Source organism: Corvus hawaiiensis, chromosome 1 (assembly GCF_020740725.1).
Source record: "Corvus hawaiiensis isolate bCorHaw1 chromosome 1, bCorHaw1.pri.cur, whole genome shotgun sequence".
NCBI classification, from domain to species: domain Eukaryota; kingdom Metazoa; phylum Chordata; class Aves; order Passeriformes; family Corvidae; genus Corvus; species Corvus hawaiiensis.
In genome coordinates, this window is record NC_063213.1 from 52,107,071 (window position 1) to 52,127,763 (window position 20,693).

Here is a 20,693-nt window from a genome sequence, read left to right on the forward strand (position 1 = left end):
TCTGCCTCTGTGTTTTTCATAGAAAACAACTTCAAAAATTAAAAAGATAATTTTTTTAAAAAAAATTCAACACCATGTATTTATGCAATATGAGCTTGACCATTGTTCATTTTCTTCTTACTAGAGATCACAGAATCACAGAATCATTTAGGTTGGAAAAGACCTCCAACAGCAAAAAGTCCAACTTTTGACCAATCATCGCCTTGTCAGCCAGCCCATAGGACATAGTGCTTTTCCCAGCTCATGCTTTCCCTTTCTCTCCCAATAGTTTACATGTTTTGAATTTCGTCTTGCTTCTTTCTCTGATATTTGTTGGTTCTTTTCAGTCAGTTTTATATCTAGTCAGAGAGTATATTATTTAATGAATTTGAAAATTACTGTATTTTAATATATAAATCCCTGTTTGTGGATGATGAATTTTTGGCCAATTAAAAACTCAAAAGTCCAACAATTTTTTTTCTTTTTGATTCACTTTTAAGATCTATAAAACACAGGTTGAGCAAGTAAACAAAAAAACAAACAAAAATTCACACACCTCTTCCTCCAGTTCTCACAACACTTTGTACATTAGATGCCACTCTGCTCTTTTCTGGCAGAGAACTGCAGTTTAGTTTCATAAACAAGTTGTAGCTTTTTCACTTGAGATGGGAAAAGGTACTACACGTATATATAATGGCATGAATTAAGTAAGACAGGAGAGGAATTAAAGTTTACAATTAGGATTTTGTCCTGTGAGTTTGACAAATAAGTACAACAAACTATAACTTAGAAGGAAATACTTAAAAACAATGTATTCTCAAAATACAGGTAATTTGCTATATTGTTGCTTTCCTTGCAAGGTTCTCATGTTTTAGAAGATTAATCTTTTAGGCAGAAAAAAAAAATCTTCATTTTATATTTTGTGCCACTGTTCACCCAGTCATATAAATATTTCTCCTATTATCCAACATTTATGACATTATAGCTCCCTTGAACACCAAACATGATTTTTCACATTTTTTTCCTATTTAGCAGTGTTATGTTTTTTCAAATTTTGTTCTAAGTGTAGTTTGGATACTCATTATAGTTATGATTTAAAATGAAAATAAATATTTCTTTCATTAAGTACTTGGGAAACTTGAAATATGTTGTCTAAATGTCTTTTTGATGAATAAAGAAGTAAGGATGGATGGAGGGATTGAGGATGAGGAGAATAATCAAAGGTTTGGTTGTCTCTAAAAATTAAAAAGTTCAGGCAGTTTAGATAATGCAGCTAGCATTTAGTTTTGTGTGTGGAATTATCCCACTCTTCTACTTGTTTATTTGTAATTTTTTTAATGAGAGAAAACATGGAGAGGAATCATACAGTAGCAATTTTAAATATGTCAGATTTCACCGGAAGAGAAAAGTAATCTTACTTAAAGTCTCCTTTTCATTTTTCTACTACAATCTAAATCATGGTTAAATTCATGCAAGGAGTTTAAAGTCTCACAACTCATTGGGAAAAAAGGCAGAATTAACTTGAAGCTCAAGTAACTTTGCACAGCTTAAGCCCACTCAAGCAGCAGACTCACACTGGGTTCCCACTCAGAGTGGGCTTAAACTTTAGGGACAACCAGTCCCATGTCAGTGGGATCTGTTCCCCGCTCACCGGCCCCTGGACATGGATCCTGTAACATCCCCACATAGGGAAACGCACAGATTTTTCCAAACTGTTAGCCGACCTCCCCACCTAGTGGCACTGCAGTGGAAAGGTTCAGGCTAACACTTGGAATTAAATCCCTAGGTTGAATTGCTAATGAAGCACAAATGCTCCGAAATAATGCTGTGCTAGAATTAGGGCCACATAATTGCACAGAGTCTGAACTTCAACACAGGTAACCCCCCCAAAAATGTACCACATTTCACTGAAATCAGAGTTCATGTATTGTCTGCCCCTTCTCTATGCCTCATGTCTTTGACAAGTACTAATAGTTCCTATTTATTCCCTACAAAAACCAACAAGGCTATTTGACATTCACTTGCATTCCCTAATTTAACTTCAGGTGACAGAGCCATTTCAACTTACCCATCCAAAAGAATGGGGTCATACTGCCTAACAATGCTTTGCAGTGAGAAACATCTGAAAAGGTATTGTGTTTTTACAAAACAGTATTCAAAGACACAACCAAGTCATTATTGAGAAAAAAAAACTCTAAGCCCTGTATCACACATTAATCAGCTGAAACTCAGATTCGGTGCATCACACCAATATTTGACCATATCACTAAGTCTCGTAGCCTCTACCCACAAAGAACATCTGTAATACTAAGATATATTTTTTGATTTATCTTGTGAAGTCTGGGTAGCTGAGATACAACTTCATGACCTGAAATTTGTATTTTCATCTTTCCTGCTGCTTAAGCACTAAGAATCACTGCCTAGATTATCACTGATCATGACACAGTTAGATGGACTTGATGTTAAAGAAGATATCATAGCTTCACATTTACGGTTCTAAACAAAGAAATCCAGGATGATTTCCTTATATTTTGGTTGTGTTCAAGTCTAAATTTAAGACGAAGTATAAACTTTTCCCTAAATTCCAAAGGGCTTCTATCCATCTCATAAATGTCTACACTTAATTTTCTGTTCTTGTTTTCTTGATTGCCGGTTGCTGCTTCAGTCTTTGAGGGGTCTGAAGAGTTATCTAGTTGCCTCTAAAAATGCCATGTATTTTCTACAGGGGTGACTTCGGATAGTGTGCACCCCAGAGGCATGTGCTCTGCCATCTTCTTTTCCAAAACAGGGATTGTAGTGGTGCAGAACTCAAATTTCATAATTGTTTCAACTGATCTCTCCTGCTTTTGCAAGAGGGAGAGATGAAACAATGGCTCAACAGATGTGCTAGAAGTTAGACAGTTGCAACACACCTTAACAAATGGGAGAAAAAAAAGCACTGGAAGTGAGGAGAATCACCTCTCTGCAATATTTTATTATTTGGAATTTCAGACATGCACCTTTCCTTTGTTTGAATGGATCCTCATATTTATTCCTGCAGAGATTTTCCTATCAATACCTTTGGACTTTATTGTGACTATCAAAGGAAAGTCCTCATTCTCACGATTATATGTTGTGCAGGGTTAGCTGAAAAGCCTGAAATCCCCAAGAACAAGAGTATACCTATCCTGAAAATAAAACATCAGAAAAAAAAAATCCGCAGTGAAAGTGGACATTCCAGGGGGCCTTTTTGTCCTTTTTTTTTTTACTGACTGAACTTTAAAAAAGCCTTTCTGAGACGTTTTAACACTTCTGCATTCACCCATCTTCGACCAGTAATGCTGATAACCTCCTGGTGTCAGTATGGCTCTACTGCAGTTCAACTCCCTCTGCAAAGCCCTGACTGGAGATAAAAAACTCCATGTTTGAATATGACAGCTAAATACACCGGTTAGAGGGGCTGGGATGTCAGTATGCTAGAGGAGCTGCTTAGTGGCATAAAACTGATTATTCCCTTACACTCAGATCCTTTGCAAAAATTCTTGTTCTACTTACACTCTGTATTATTGCCACAGTTCTGCTTTTGAAGGGGATACCTTGATAGCATTGTCTGTACAATATAGCCAGTAGTAAGCATGTAATTATTCTAGAAAAATATTATTTTTCTAGAATAATTTTAAAAAATGTTATTTGTCACGGTATTTATTTCACTTACTGTACAAAAATGACATTAGCAGTAAAACAAATATTTGCACCCACCCCAAGCCAGCCATTACTGTTCATGCACCTTCACCCCAGAGCTCATTAGTCAAAAGCATCAGCAGCTGAATCAAGCTGTCCTGAGGTACCATTTTTTCTCACTCAAACAGAAGCAACACCCATCAAATTATGAGTCTCACTCATCAGTCACTTCCTAAACTCTGATCATTTTTATGCCCAAATATCAATCCAGCAGCACAGAGAAGACAGGAGGGTATGGCAGCTTTTGCTTATATGTACAAAAGCTGACTTTAATTCTCCTATAATCTGCCACCTAACCATATTTCTGCTTAACCTGTTAGCAAGGCAATATGTCAGAGTGTTCTTTCTTCTGTTTTTTATCTTGTCCCCTCTCTCTAGTAAAATGATAGACAGAATTTATCTCTCTTTACAGCAAATTAGGAAGCAAATGAAAGAGAATTGGAGGGTTGTTCTTGCACATTAATTGGAAGGGGTGAGAAGGAATATTGCTATGTGAAAAAGAAGATTTAAGGGAAGTAGAGAGGAATACTGAATCCTGAAAAGAAATTATTCAAATAATTGAGGGAAAGAGTAAAAGCTCTCTTCCTTGAAACCCTGAACCTACCCTCAATCCAGAGCTCCCACTAGCTTTCCCAGGCCTGTTTTCTCCTTTATCCTCTTCCTCCAAAGTATCACAATATCAAATTTACCAACAATACTGAGACATATTTAATCAGTTTTGGGACAGCCAATTGGAACGGGAACATTTTGTGCTTATGTTTCATTGACAAATTAATTTTAAGATAAAAATTATTCTTACAAGTGCTGTGCTGCTTTCATCTGGGGTAGGGTTAAATTCTCAGACATTCCATACAATGGATCAGACTGTAAAGAACTTTAAGCTCCTTTTAAGATTGAAGCACAGCAGGCGAGGCTTAGTCAAACTTCTGTGGTAATGAGTCTACTATGTCTGGACATCAACAAGTCCCTCTTTCTCATGCTGCAGCCCTCCACCATGAATATGCCAACACAAGTACTTTCTGAGGCGTTTCTACACTGCCCTCCGTGAAACAATGGTTTAAAATCCTCTTTGCATGACTCTCCGAATCCATTTATCAAAATTCCATAGAAATAGACTTTTTAATCCATCTCTCCTGAATAACAACTCCTAGGATGACATGTCCTGTTTCATGGGGAGGAACAGCGGGTAGCACTGGGAAAAATAAGATATCTTTTGGCTTTAAAACAAGCTTAGTACCACTTTAAATAAAGAAAGTGGATAATGTGTTTGTTCTCAGGAGTACTGTGTACAAATAAATCTTGTTCTAAGTTTAGTTGTACCTCACTAATTTTAACAATTATACTGTTCCTTTAGAATGATTTAAATTGATTCCTAAGCATGTTATAGAGAACAGTATGGAGAACAGTTCTGGGTTGGTTTTTTAGTTTTATTACCTAGAAAACAGATGGCAATTTGTAATTTAACAAGCCAGCAGGGGACTTCTGCTGGTAGAACCCACTGATGGCTTTACCACAGGCATTATGATATACCAGGATGAACTTCTGTAACAGAATACTGTTTCCAATAGATCAATTTTCCAAAGAGACTTTAATAATGATTTGGCAATATATTTATGCAGCAGGAGGTTGCTAGACTATCAGAAAATCCAGAGTCTGGAATTATTTTTCTGCCTTCTTTGGAAGTAAAATGATAGTAGATGGTTCACTGAAGCATTAACATAGTCTTAGAAGCCACACAGAAATCTTGAATAAAACTAAAGAATAATTGGAACTTCCAGGAGGAAGATGATGAAAGTTTCATGAATGTACAGTCACAGCTAAATATGTTCATTTGGACTTTAAAACAAGTCAAATCTGTTTGCTCATCTCAAGTAATCCTACATGATTATATGGAATTTTTTATTCCTACATAACTCATAGTTAATCTGCTAGAATTTCTGTCAAAACTGCTGAAGTTGATGGTGCATAAAACATACCTTATATAGTAAAGTTCATGCTCACAAGTATAAGGAAACTGAAGGAAAGTACTGCACTGCATATGGTTAAGTGACAAGTGGCTGGTGGGAGAGAAATGATTTAAAGTGATAGAAATTGGTAAAAGTATCACTAAGAACAATGGGATAGACATAACTGAGGTTGGAAGGAATATAGACCTCTCTTGTTTTTACACTGAAATTATAGAAACTCAACTCTTCTGAAATGTTTGTAATATGAATTATATTTTCTGTGTCATACTCACTGTATACCTACGCTTGTAGTTCTGGAAGGTCATCCATAATTCTAGGACTGCTTTTTTAATTTACCTGAAGTATTCCATTATCATTCAATATAAACAGAGATTCAAACCTTGTCAAAGTGAAATTTATTTTTCATTTCCAACTTAAAAAAATTATTCAGACTAATGGCCCACCCACCATTCATCTGGAACCTCCAAATTTCTATAATCACGGTCCATGCTGATTTTTCAAATGAACAGTCTAAGAAATCTAAATCTCACTTTACAACCTCTCTCTCTCCATCAGCCTCTAAATTCTTGTAAATGTGATAGACATTGTCAGAGATTCTGGCACAACCATCCAAGCAGCAGGGTCACCTTTAAAATATTGTGTTGCTACCTCATGTTCATCACCTCAATCTTTCCAAATCTAAAAATCTGTTTTATGATACCCTTCAAGTTCATCAGTAGAAATACCAGTTTTAGTAGACATAGTCTTTAGTAAAGTCTCACTCCAATCATCTCTTGCTCCTAGCTCTCAGAAAAGCCAATTTTCTTAAATGGAATCCATTGATAGGGATAAAAACTATAGATGTTTGGGAATCAAAAGTGTTTCACCCACTTTAATGTAATGGTTTATGTTAACAAAATGGTTCACTGTCCCTACAGGATTCCTGGACCAGAAATCTGATCTATCTTGTGTGTGTTAGCCTGGATAGAATAAATACATCCAAAGAATCCAGAGAGAAAATTCATTTATATTAACAGAGGCTCTGTCTACAGAGATCTTTTAAAAATCAACTTCCTATTTAACTTTTTTTTTTTTCTTTTTTGTTTTAGTTAACCTTAATGTTTAGCTGTGTAGGGTTCTTCTAAGGAAGAAGTCCCATGTGAGATTTTAAACAGTTCCTACCATTTCTAGAGAGTTTGGGACAAGCTAGCATGGTTGTTGTAAAGTCATTTTATTTCCTTTGAGGAAAATAAGACAAAAAATATAAGAAAATTTGCTAAATAGAAAAAAAGAAGATTCAAACATTATGAAGGTACTCTCTGGTATCAATGACCTGGTGTGGCTTCTGGCCTCTAGGGTGAACTCACTGCTAGAGGAACAGAACAGCACAGTCATGTTCATCTGCACTAATGTCAAGATTGCTTTGACCCTCGCTCTGCACTGCTCTCTGTTGCAAGATGCTGTGCTGATTAGTTAACCTAGACCCTGTGGTTAAAGAGGGAAACCATGCATCCTCCCCTCATTAAAAAAATCAACAAACAGTGTGAGAATAAGGACATCATCATATCAAGCATGGCATAGCTCTCATATATCAGCTGTTCTTCAAATCTTTTCTTCTTTGACTAGAAAGTTTATCACCGGGTTCCTAATTCCAGCTTGATGGTAGTCATCCTCAGCTGAGTGGGATAAGAGTCCAGGGAGATGTATGGTCCAAGGGACTGCAGAGGAATTAACCTTTTCAAACCAAAAATCAAGTCATGGCAGAAAAGAATTTAAAAGATGGGAAAATGGAGTAGTTTGTTCTGATACTTCTTTAAATCTTATTTCCAGCATGCTATTTTTGGTCTATTCAGTTCAAGTTCTATGCTCCCCTTAGCTATTCGAAACAGTTCAATCCATACAGTAGTATATTCATTTGAACAAATTCTGTTTTTTGTTCTGAACTTTTGCTGAGTTGTATAAACAACTTCTTAGAAATCAGGCTAAGCTGGACTTCTGCTGGATTGGATATTAGCAGCACAGATCCAAGCCAAAAAGATGAGGAGCCTCCATGTGAGCTACAGACCTACCAGTCCTCTTTATAAGCACACTTGGGTCTGATGCAATTCCCAACAACTTCACCAGATTGGAAATGATTTATGAATCTTCAAGAATGCCATTATTCTCTGAAATACGTTTCAGAAAGCTCAGACATTTTTCTTTTCAGGTATTTTTTTCAAAGTAAAAATGTCTCTAACAATTTTTAAAAGGGGGATTTCCAGATTTCAAAGTTGAGGGCAATGAAGATAATAGCTAAGTGCATTTTTATTCTTCCTATGATGTTCATCTATTTTAAGCATCAAAGCTGTAATGTAGCTGAAGGAAAAGTACATGCTACAGTAAAAATATTGGCTCTCAAAATGTGCAGTAGCTCTTCCCTCTCCTCTATAGACAGGGTTGCTATAAATAAAACATCTTTTGCCACTGCAGCATTTCTTCCAGTGTAAAGAACATTCACATGAAATTTTTACTGCATCTTGGATAGTGCAAAGCTCTGGCATAGTGTTCCAAATGAGTAATTTCATTATAATTAATCCACGAGGGACGTGCTTACTCCAGAACTGCTGGCCTTTTGATCTCAAAGAATATAACACCATTGTAGTATGGATGCCTCAAAGGCTACAGTGTTTAAATAATACAGTCCTTATGTCTACTGCCTCTTTAAAACCTAAGGATTTGAAAGGTCAGGATTGCCAAGTGTTGCAATACGTTAAAAAAACCCAAATAGTATCTAATAGTAAAGGGAATTTTATAATTGTGTGCTAAAAATACATACATGTGGGAATATATTAACTGATTTAAGGTTTCGTTATTTAAATCAAGGCATATTAGATATTTTGTAAAAATATGGACCTCCTTTTTGCAACCATGAGAAAATATTTTATTTGAAGAAGCTACACAGAAAATTGCAGTTATTGATTTGACATTAATGTATTTGTCCTCTTGTAAGTGTGGCTATTAGGTCCTTTAGAGACCTGGCCATAAAGCATGTAACAGCAAATAGAATCGTTGCTTCTAAGGTAGATAGCTCTGAAGTTCAAGATTACTAGAAGGAAAAATGTCCAGGCTGACTTAGCTGTTTTAAATTACTGAAATATTTTAGAATTCTAACTGGTTCCAAAAAAAAAAAAAAAAAAAAATCAATCAATCAATCAATCAATCTCTGTGGCCTCCTGTATTAGTGTTGAGGGATTGTTTGACTGTTTGCATCTTTTCGGAGAAAAGAGGAAAGATGAGGCAAGTAAAATCCAAAGTCAATACTTCCAGTAAAATGAGAGATACTAAGTATCTCAGTGCTTAAAAGTCTCATACCCTCCAAATTTTCTGAAAGTGAATGCACAGAGTTAGCTTTTGAATCTATTGTGTTCTTTAGGGGACATCTGGATTTTATTATTTCATTTATTTAATTTTGGTGGTTGCTAATGAATATGATGAAGTGGACAAATGCTACTAGTCTCTAGCATACTGTGCACTCTTAAACACTAATGAACTATTAAACACTAATGGACTATTAGTGATGCTTTCTGGTTTTGATATATTGACATACTTCATCATGCTTTTTAAGATAAATAAAGTGCAGTAAACTGATACTATTTAAGTAAACAGGAATATGAGAAGGTAACAATATCACTAATTAAAAAAATTGTGTTGCATCCCTTTCATTGAGAGTCAGAAGTAACTACAATAAAAACTTTTGATTTTTTAGCAGAAAAAAATGATTTTTTGACCCCCACTTAGAGAGAAACACAGAAAATGTTTTATCTGGCGAGGGCAAATGAACAGTGCCAAGAAGAGATCATCTACCTCCGTCTTTAGCCTTGAAACACTGGACACTTTCTGAAATCTGTTGGGAGAAGCATCACTGAGGGGACACACTGAACATCTGTCATGAGACAGGAGGTATTTTGCCTCCCTGAGCTGAGGCATGGATTGCTCTGTATACCATATGTGCCTTTTTCCATACTGCCTGTGACTGCTTTCTCCTGATTGCTCTTGCCCATATGCTAAAGACATACATCACACTCGGCAAAAGCAATTAAATGCTTGGTATCCCCTTTGCATTAGGTTTGGTACCTTGGTGCCAAGGCTTTGACTTGCACCCCACCTCTGCTCATCTGTCTTCCAAGAGTGCTCTCAGTAGTTTAAAATTCAATCTATCTTGAATTATTCATGCTCAGTGCATCAGTGACTACTATATAATTCACCAGTCTAGTCAAACAATGTTGTCTTAGAGCAGTAGGGAAAGGAGGTCACACTTGCATACAACTCCATGTACTCTGTACTCTCTGGAGCATAGGGGGAGCACACACCTTAGGACAGTACAACACAAACTGCTGTTTGCATCCAGAGAATAGGATGAGCTATCCTTGCTCCTATCCCAAAAGTTCTCTGTGTTTAGCTGTGCTGCATCTCAAAAAGGCCAAAGTCTGTTACAAAAGGTATTGGACTTACAGTCTGTCTTAACAAACACCTTTTCAGCAAAAAAGGGAACAAATATACTCACTTGAGACACAGCATACATGCAGCAGGATTGCAAATATCTCCCTTATGGCCTGCCCATTTGTTACTGTACTAGATTGCAGAAATTATCTCCAGTATTCAAAGAATAGCTCCAACTCCCAGCACATTAATCCTCGATGAAATTAGAGAAACCATTAAAGTTTACTGTGTAATTATCTAATTAAGCAGGCACCTTTGGAGCAAAAGGGCCTTTCAGGTAGATTAAATACAAAAGTTTAATGAATAAAAGTACTCTCTGATACCCCAGCCTTGTTGTTCACCCTCAAATGACAATATTATTGTAGGAGATTTACAAGTTCTTCCAAAATGAGGTTTGTAGTAGAACTGTGGGCATAATTTTATCTGCTGCTATAAAAACTCCAGTCTAACAAAACTCTGTACCTACACCTTTAAGATTCATTTATTATAAAAGAACTCCTTGTAATATTGCTTCCAGTAAAAGAAGTGGGATGTAAAATTCCTCCTAAAGGGCTCAATCTGGTACAGTACTCAAAATAAATAGTAAAGACATGGACTGGGAGTGGAAAAGATCCAAATTTCACTAATGAGGTCTGTTGTCTGGTTACCATTTATTAGGGGTAACTACAAGTCTCAATAGGAGAGCAAAAATCTAAGCATCCTGCTAGAAGAATATTACTATCCTTTCTTCACCTTGTTAAAACTGTAGCAGGCAGACTACAGGTAATTTGCTTACATCCCTAGCATATTCTAAAAAATTAATGTATTCTCTGATTTAAGACTTGAATTATGTAAGCCTTCCTAGTAGTTTACCTCAAAACCAGACATAGCTGACATTTGCCTCCCAGAAGAACAAAGCTGTTATTTTGTCAATGCCAACAGTGTTCACTGGCTTAGAAAACGAAAGGCATTGCTGGGTCATGAGGTCTCAGAACCAAGAATGTGGGGCAGCTTGTGATCTCAGCACAAGCCTGAAGAAACATGGGTCTGGACATACTGATGTGAGCAGTTTGCTTTTAGTAACAAGGACCCTAATTTATGTGATCTTCAGCAAATAGTACTTGTCCTCCTCCCTGCTCCTCTCTCAGGTGTTGTTGAGCATCCCCTCCCTTGCACACAATCCTTCCACTCAGTGCTTCAGGGCACATGACTTGCCATCAGATTCCTGATCTCTCCTTTGCCATGGTGACTGATGAGACATTCTTGATGCTTCTGTCCACTTTTGACTCCCTCCTAAGATGTTATCTGTCCTGTCAATGGCCGACCTCTAATCACGATTCCTGTTTCCTTCCTGTCTGCTTTTGAAAGTTTTCCTACAGAAATGGTGACATCGGGGTGATTTCTCTAACAAATTTTTCTCTCTTTGTCCTTATGGTACCCTCTCAGCTAAAGGACTTGACTACTCCCATTTACACTGAATCTGCAGTTTCAGTGGATACATATTCTCCTACCTAAACTCTCTCCTAGAAATGGTACTTTTATCTCTGCCACAAATCTCTTAAATTTATATCAAAAGAAATAGGATCAGATGAATGTAAGGTTCCTTTGTCATTACTCTTTCCTTCTCACAGAAAAAATATTTTTATTTATTTTTTTATTTATTTTATCTTTTGCTTCTCATTCTATCTCTTTCAAGTTTCCTTATGCTCACAGATTGTTTCTTACATACATCACTATCTTTTTGTGCTTTGTTCTAATTCTAAGCAGAAATATAGAAACTATAACAACATCTGGGCAATAAAGGATCATCTCCTGACATTTTTCACCCTTGTATTCCAAACTCAAAAGAATGCAACATCTCAAGTTATGACAGAAGACAAGTCTTATATGACATAATCGCCATTCCCATGCACTCTTCTGACAAGGACTGTATCTGATGTGGAAGCTCCTGAGAGAGTAGCAGAGATGGATAAGATAGGACATTTATTTATTTACATGGGTTTGAAGGACCTGTTAATTAAATGACAGTTCAATTTTACCCACTCCTGTATGTGATTTGTATAATTTAAAGGCACATCTGTTCCATATCAGGTGAACTTCTCCACCTTAGCAGTTTTATCACTTTGACACTTATTTCCATATTTCAGTTCCATAATCACAGGATATATGTTACTAATTCTTTAGATAAAACCTCTAGTTAACACAATGCAAAGTGATGTGAATGTGTAGCTAACAGTACATGCAGAGAAATCATACTATTGCAACCTGAAATAAAGTACCATTTGAATGAACAGAACAAATAAACTCATGGTTTTCAGCTGTAAAATGAAAATATTAGGATACTTAGATAAAGTCCCATGTATGTCCTTTTAAGCTGAGTGTATCATCTTTTTAGAAATCATGGATGACACCTTTAAGAGATTTAACTCTGGTGATTTCATTTCTAAGTTGACTATAAAAAATCAAATAAAGTCAAGAGTGATCCAGCTCCTCAAGTTGGTTATTTCAATATTAATGTCCTCAGCAGGTGTAATTAATTTATACAACATTTTTTGATCTAACTAAACAGAGCTATGAAAATTATTTTCATACCCTTTCTTGGATTATCAGTCTCTAATTTAAGACCAGAGGTGGGGAAGAGAAAACTATGTGTTATGAAGCTGCAATTTATGATGATGCATTACATTTTAAAGGTAGTAAGAAAGAGACATACTCTTCACTGAGAAGAAGCAATATTTAAACTCACTCACTTTGTGGGAAGGTGCTGCAAAGCAAGGAGAGTCAAAGCTGTATATTCCAAGATTCATTTCTATGTTTTCTTCATATGTTGTCCTTATAATATTTTCTCTTCCTGAAGGAACATTTTGGCACTAAAAAAAAAGTGGTTTTGAAGCCACATTAGCAGCATATTCTGGGTGTATCAAGTAAAGTCAGAGGGAAGGACTAGAGAAAAATGAACCAACACTGCTTTAAAGAAAATCTTATCTTCATAATACTAAATATTTCATTAATTTATTCAGGTTTCATCATACATTTCACACTGAAAATTATTTTTTTCCAGACTAAACCAGACTAGTTTAAAATTTTCAAGACATTTCCTTTTGTTTTTATGTAGCTATTCTATATTATGGATGATCTGCCTAATGTTTTAATAAATGTGATGCAAGAAATGTCAAATTGCTTTTAATTTAATAAAATACAACATTGAAAACTCATTCATATGGCTTATATACATATTAAGGCCCACAACCCTGCTTAGATTCCTGAAGAACTTTTTTCCCAGCACAATGTATTTCCAGTCTGTAACAGAGACACTTCTAAATTAACCAAACCTTTCCACTTCTCATTTTTCCTACAGCAATTCCACTTATCCGTGTTTTCTCATGTGCTTCACTCCACACCCAAGGCAGTTACAATCTTGGTGTCCTCTTCTGTTACTTTTAAAGCAGTGACTTAGCATTTGTTCAGCTAAATGAACAGCAAATTTCAGCCAAAATCTTTGATGTCAGGTCCAGACATGTAAGCTAGTTGGATCCAAATAACAGCATCATATTCCCCAAGAGAACTGACAGCACAAATCTTTACATGACAAATAGTTAAAGGAGCAAGAAAAGGTCATACTATCTTTGTTGAGGAAAAGTAAAATTTAAACTCACTTACTTGCATTAAGTTTTTGCAGTGCACCAGAAGCTGAGGCTGCATTCTCCATGCAATTATACTAACTTCCTCATCTTATTTATAAATAAAGGATATTAAAATCACAGATGATGGAAGACTTTATATTAGTGGGTTTAAGATTAATTATTTTAGGAAAGAAAGACCACAAACATTGATAAAAGTCATTGCAGACTTTGAAGAATTTGAGAGTGTTTAGAGTATTAAGGGGAAAAAAGTGATGTGACATTTTATTAATTGGAAAATTGATGAGAGAAATAGTTGTGTGAAGAGTCATGGAATTTTTTTTATTCATTTTGGCAAGATTTACTAAAAATGAAGCAAAAAAAGCAGATTCTTAAATAGAATTTTAGGCCACCATTTAAAAATTCCTGTTTATGGCTATGACTGAATAATACTGAAAGCACAGTCATTATTTCCAACAGGATTGTACCCTTTTTCATATAAATAGTAGAAGTCTATGCCATGTTTACAGAGATACATAAAAAATGCAATCTATTCTCAAATATACTATTCTCCTGGAGATATCCCAATCAGAAGCATATAGACACAATCTCTTCCGTAAGTTCAGAATTAGAAGGGTAAGGAGAAAATATCTGTAAATTTAGAAGAGCTCTTCAGTGCAGTGCCTCTAGGTATCTCTTTGGCAGAGGGATCTAAAAGTCCTTCCATTCATAAGCAACAGACTGCTCCCATATCAGACCACCTGCTCCAACACAGTCAGGGCCTTACTGGTTGAGACAACTGTGCTCAGCTGCACCTTTTTACTGTAGTCACATTGCTAACATTGCCTCTGAGGGGATTGGGTTATGTGCTACCAGTTAGAAAATGCTTAATACACAAAATATTGTGGGGCATGAGAAGATTGGTTAGGGGTATATGAGCTCCATCATTAAGCCTGTGTATTTGTTCTTCTTTTTAGTAGGCACAACTGTTCTGAGCACAAGCACAACTGTTCCATTAGGGTAATTGCATAGCCAGGCAATACCATTGATCACCAATCAATACCACTGTTTAAGCATGGGATGGAAGCCAGATTACCCTAAGATGCAGGCAACAAGCTCTCACATTGCAAACCCTCCTGTCTCTGCTGACTGTTGAATTCAAACATTTCTGTAAAATCTACATATCCATCTTACTTTCTGACTCATGCTTTGCAATTCAAAAACTGACCACAGCAAAAATCAATGCCAGTAGATTAGAGGCTGAGAACTGTCACAGAAAAGAAAAAATTATCTTCTTAGGCAACTGCTAGCCATTGAAAAATGTCACAGGCACAATGTTCTTCCTTTCATTTAAGCACTGCAGCTATATTATGGGGCATCTTTCGATTCTCAAAATGTCAGCAATGCATTTGGGCCCATATTCACTCTCAGCCAATAGAAATAAAAGATGGGAATTAGCTGCAGCAATATTTTGTTTGCTGATCTTAGAAACATTCACAGGCAATGAATGTGGTTTTAGCTGCCAATATATTACTTTTTCGAGAAAAAAAGAAAAGTCTTGGAACAGTTAATATAAATTACAAAAAATTTAAATGAGAAAAATCTGTGGGCAGATTTCCTATATTTGTTTTCTCAATGGTCTTTGCTCCCAAGAAGTATATTAAATAGAGAAGAATTTTTCAGTGGGTTGTGCAGGAGACTTCAGCCTTTTAAATTAGGCAAAATGCATAATTCAATGCTGGTAGGTTATAAACATGTATTTGCACAGTATATATTGTGCAGAATATGTAACTTACACATGCAACCCCCACTCAGGTTTATTTATGTGCTCTGACCCCTATTGTGGAAGCAATGAAGAAAATATCAACATACTTACCTGAATAGCTATTTCTGAAATTGAGAATTATGAAGGAGATGAAAATCAATCTCCTGATTAGTAGAAATAGCACAAACAGGCAGAATTTCAAAGGTGCATCTCTGGACACTATGAATGCCAAGAGAGAGGTGTAAACATTAAGATACAGCAAGATTAGTAGAAAAGGCAGGTTACTACACAGTATGACTGACAACAAAATCCTAATTTACTTGCATGAAACTTATTGATGGAGGAGCTTATCTTCTGTCACTTGTTATGAAGATGGTCTGGTGCTCAGGTTTATCAGTAATCCTTTGATGGATTTTACAAGGACAGATTTTCATGCTCACTGAATACAGTTATCAGAGGCATTTATGCTCATTTGTACAAATTTTTTCCAATTTTTTGGAGGTGATGAAGGCCACTGCAGTTGGAAGTCCCTTTCCACAACTGCTGGTAACCATTGACTTATCTTCCAAATCACAGCACTTTGGTATCCCAGCATTTACATTATCCGCCTATCTTCGGAGGGATTGGATTTTGTGTCTGAGAAATCACAGAGCAGTCTAATTTTGAGAGTAAGTGGACATGTAATAACATACAGGGAAAAATGCATGCTTGGTTTATGCCCACAATTACACACATATAGTATGACTAAACTCTAGTAATTCAAATATTGTAACTATTTCAAAGATTCTTGTGACCACATGTAGAAAGTGGCATAAAGTCATGTTTTCCTTCCCATCTTAAGAACAATTTCCATCTGAAGTAATCAAAACAAAGAATGCTTTAAAAGAAACAAAACATGTTCTTATAGACATTTTTCTCACAATACCACTTACATGTACTAACCATGAGTCCTTGATAAATAGGAATAAATACTGTGTAAAGAGGCAGACACCCATCTTTTACCTATTTTTTAGAGAAATCTATTATTCTCCAATAAAATTAAAATAACGATGAATGCTTTTCTCCCTGAATTCTTCCTATGATCTCTGACAAATACAGTGCAAAATGCTGGGTGATGGTCATCACTCTGGCACTGGCAGTATTCTTCTAGTAAGAACAGCAAAGTATTTTCAAATCCTATTAAAACTCTGCAGTACATATTTTGCAACAGAACATGGATACACATGATTAAACTTTCATGAATAAATCACAAGACATATCTGTTAAAAGACAGCATGGATGTGGAAATTCATTACAGGCTTGCGGTGAAATACAACTCAGGTTTGTAAATTGGAGAAGCAGTTCTGTCACTCCACCCACACTACTCACAATGGTAGTGCTCTCAAAGGGCAAAAGCCAGTGAATACTGAGGAAAAAAAAAATGAGGTGGAGGTGTTACTCCTTTTAGTATAAAGAGTGAAACAATAAGGCTCTTTAATGTAAGCATATTTTTTCAAATTAGGAATACAACAGCATGGGTCAGTGAAACCATGCTTCAAGCTGACCACGGAGATGAGAATGGATGGAAGGTGGGAGACACAGAGTCAGGGTCATGCAGGGATCTTCAAAAGTATGAAGTATTTGCACTGAAGCATTTTAAGTAATCCCTTCTAGCTGTTCACTTTCAGGCTGCTGCAACTATTATGCTTGCCTTCAAGCTCTTTTCAGTTCAACACAGTGCATATCACACTTACTTCAAGCACTGCTGCAAATTGTTATATTTATTATGATACTTTGAATTAACACTTTCACCTCCACATCATTCTAAGCAACCCTTCATAATCAAGAATTAGTAATTAATAGAGACACAAAGAGAACACATTGGTAACACAGCTTTTCTGATTTGTCCCAGAAAGACAGATATGCAGCAAACGAATTTCACTTTGAAATAAAGGGATCAGGTAGATTTCAGGTGAATTCATACAAGTAAAAAAAAGTAAATATCAGTGAGATATTAGAAATAGAGATAGACATTTCTACACCTAAAATAAGGTGTGAACAGATGCAGGATGATAAGTTCCATTCTCTATTAAATTATTTCTATGAAACGTTCCTGAAAGACCATTAACTCTTCCACAGTGTTTTCATTCTTTACTCAGTTCTATATAAAATAGCAAAAACAGAGGAAGTCTTCTGATGCATTCTATATGACTTGTAAAGGAGAGAAAAATATATACCTCATGAGATGCAGGGGCTTATTGACTGTATATATAGTGTTGTGACTGCATTATTTCCTGGATGTAAACCAACTCTATTGCCTCTTCCAGTTTAATCCTTTCCCAGCTGAAATCACTAGGGAGCCCACCATGCAACACATGAAAAAAAAAAATTCTTACTGAAAATGTGAAAATGTATCAATAAAAAGAATACCAAAACAAATCCAGACCAAAGCAAACAAACAAAACACCCTTTTCCCCCTAAAAGATACAATAGTGGTTAGGAAGTTGTAACTAAGGGTATGAACTATTGGGCAGAAAAACATATTCTGGAGATGAGAAGGCTCTAGTGAGACCTTATAGCAGCCTTCCAGTACTTGAAGGGAACACACAAGAGAGCTTGAGCAGGATGTTTTACAGGAGCATGCAGTGTCAAGATAAAGGATATGGCTTTAAACTAAAAGAGGGTAGATTTAGATTAGATATTAGGAAGAAATTCTTTACTGTGAGGGTGGTGAAGTACTGGAACAGACACTGACCAGAGAAGTTGTGGATACCTCACCCCTGGAAGTGTTCAAGGCCAAGTTGGATGGGGCTTTGAACAACCTGGTCTAGTGGAAGGTGTTCCTGCCTGTGGTGGGTGCCTTGGAACACAATGGTCTTTAAGGTCCCTTCCAACCCAAATCATTCTATGATTCTACAGCCACCTAAGAAGTTGAATACACTCATTGAACCCACTGAAAACGAAACCTTTTCCTGATGAAGAGTTATTGTCCAACCCTACTACACATAATTGCTTGAACCAATGCATGGAGAGCAGCCACATCATGTACCCAAGACAGCCCTCTAAGGGTTACAGTATTAATTCTGCTTTAACTAACGGTGAAACCACATGTTAAACTATAGAAAAACGTGTTGTAGTCTGAGACAGCCTCCTTTGCTTTTATGAAATACAAACAGGTTGGTTCTGCCGCTGCTGGAAATCGGTGATGCTGCATTAAAATCATGCAATCCTTATATTTATTTTTTGTTTGTGCCTTTTTATTAGGCTGTCTCAGAGCACCTTAGGAATCAAACCTGTAAATGTCTCTTACCCTAAAATAAACAGCACTCAGCATGACACAAATGACATTTTGTGAGGCTCCAGGAGGGAGTAAAGTAGCACTGCCACAGAGTTCCTTCTTCCTCTTGAAATGTCATTACTCTGGTATATTAACATAAATCACTTATCCAGTTGGACAGCACAGCAGGTCACTCTAGAAAGGATTTCAAGTAATGAAATATGTTTCACACATAAACAGAAAATACAAAGCAATACCAAATGGTTCCCAATACTTTACTTACTCAGCACTCCATTTGCCAGGTTTATTGTTCATGTACATAATAAACTTGATTGCATGCTGCAGTAGCCTTGTTTATTGGTTCAACCACTTGAACTCATTCCATATTCATTTTGGTGTTCATCATGTTTTCGCCCACATGTTGTACATAATCCAAACAGTTGAAACAATATTGTGTGCATACTTGGTAGAGTACATATGAGGAATAGGCCGAGGTTATTTCCCTGTACTTGATTAAGGGCAAAAAAAAAGATCTTGAAGAATATTAAAAATGCAGTCTAGTAGATCTCTGTGACATTTATGAGTTCTGTTCAATCATTTGTCAGGTAAATCAGAAATACAAAAGTATCTATGGATACAGATATTAGATTAATCAGTCAATACCATTCAGATATAGGTCAATCGTATAAAAAAAAAAAAACAAAAACAAAAAACCAACAAAACCCAACTCCCCCAAATACTTCAACAGAAAAGGCATGTGATGTGTTATTCATTGGCCTATGTGGCTCCCCATTTTATCCACTTTGTTTTTAAAATCCATCATTTTTATTCACTATGTAGTATAATGAGAAAGAAGAATATATAGTGAAACATTTTCAATAAGTTTTAGAGGAAAAGGAAATGGCCAGAGGTCATCTGAATAAATAACAAAACTAGATACTTCATCCCCTCTTGTCTGAGGAAAAAGAAGTGTGGTAGATTTTCCAATCTCTTGTTGCCTTCAGCAAGATTTTGTTTTAAATTATCAAACCAAAGGAGTTCTTCCTTCATGGAAGGAATGTTCCAAAATATCTGCAAAAGAATAACCTTGTCAGACAACAAACTAAACAAATTTCCACCATTAACATTCAATACAAAGAGAATCCTTGGCATCCTGCTTAGTCACTTCAAAACCACACATTTCATGGCTGCTACCAAACATTTATCGGCTAAACAGTTGGTACGACATTATTGCTTAAGACATCATCTGTAGATATCTCCTACGTTCCTGTCTTTTTTTGGCTCTATTTTTGCATGTATCCTAGGCACAGGGAACATGAATGCTTTTAGGACACCATTTCTTACTGAATGCATTAAGTTGTATTTTGAAGACCAGACCCTGACTTGCCTTTTACTGCTATCACAATTATGTTCTATGAACACTCTCACTTCTATTTTCTGTTAGGGAGAAAAAAACAAATGTGCAAAGCAGTTGGCATTATTTTTTTTTCTTTAAATTTCTTTGAAACTAGGAAAAGTTTAAAACAAATATCAAAAACATATCATCTAACGATATATTTATTTATGTAGTATTAGTAAATGAAACAAAATGCTTAATGTACATGTCATTAATTTAATCTTATAGTTAGGCAAGTGAAACGCAAAAGGGAATTGCCTTCTAAGAATTATAAATCTGGTAGCTGCCACATGGTCATAAGGCTGGTGGCAATTACATAAGCAAATGTACGGTCTTAACCTGCTTCACTGTTCCAGGCATTCTCTCCCCTCCTATCTCTTCTGCTACTTTCAGCACATTTAAACATATTATTTGCCATCCTTAAGTTCTGGGCATCTCCTCACATCACAGGAGAAAATGAAATAGCTGCAAATGAGTTGCTTCCAGAATGAGGATCTCTATAGATTTACTAGGACTGCCCTACACTTAAATTCATTTTGCACAATGGGAGGCA

At 36.1% G+C, this 20,693-nt stretch overlaps 1 long non-coding RNA gene across 3 annotated transcripts in view; it reads right to left on the reverse strand.

Annotated features, from left to right (window-relative positions):
- LOC125326335 overlaps nt 1-20,162 on the reverse strand; it is a 131,599-nt gene extending 111,437 nt beyond the window's left edge. For all 3 annotated transcript variants that reach the window (XR_007203767.1, XR_007203766.1, XR_007203765.1), the window contains exons 1-3: nt 19,028-20,162; nt 18,778-18,939; nt 12,854-12,973 (exon numbers count right to left, since the gene is read on the reverse strand). This is a non-coding gene — a long non-coding RNA (uncharacterized LOC125326335). The remainder of the gene's footprint in view (nt 1-12,853; nt 12,974-18,777; nt 18,940-19,027) is intronic.
- Between the last annotated feature and the right edge of the window lie 531 nt (nt 20,163-20,693).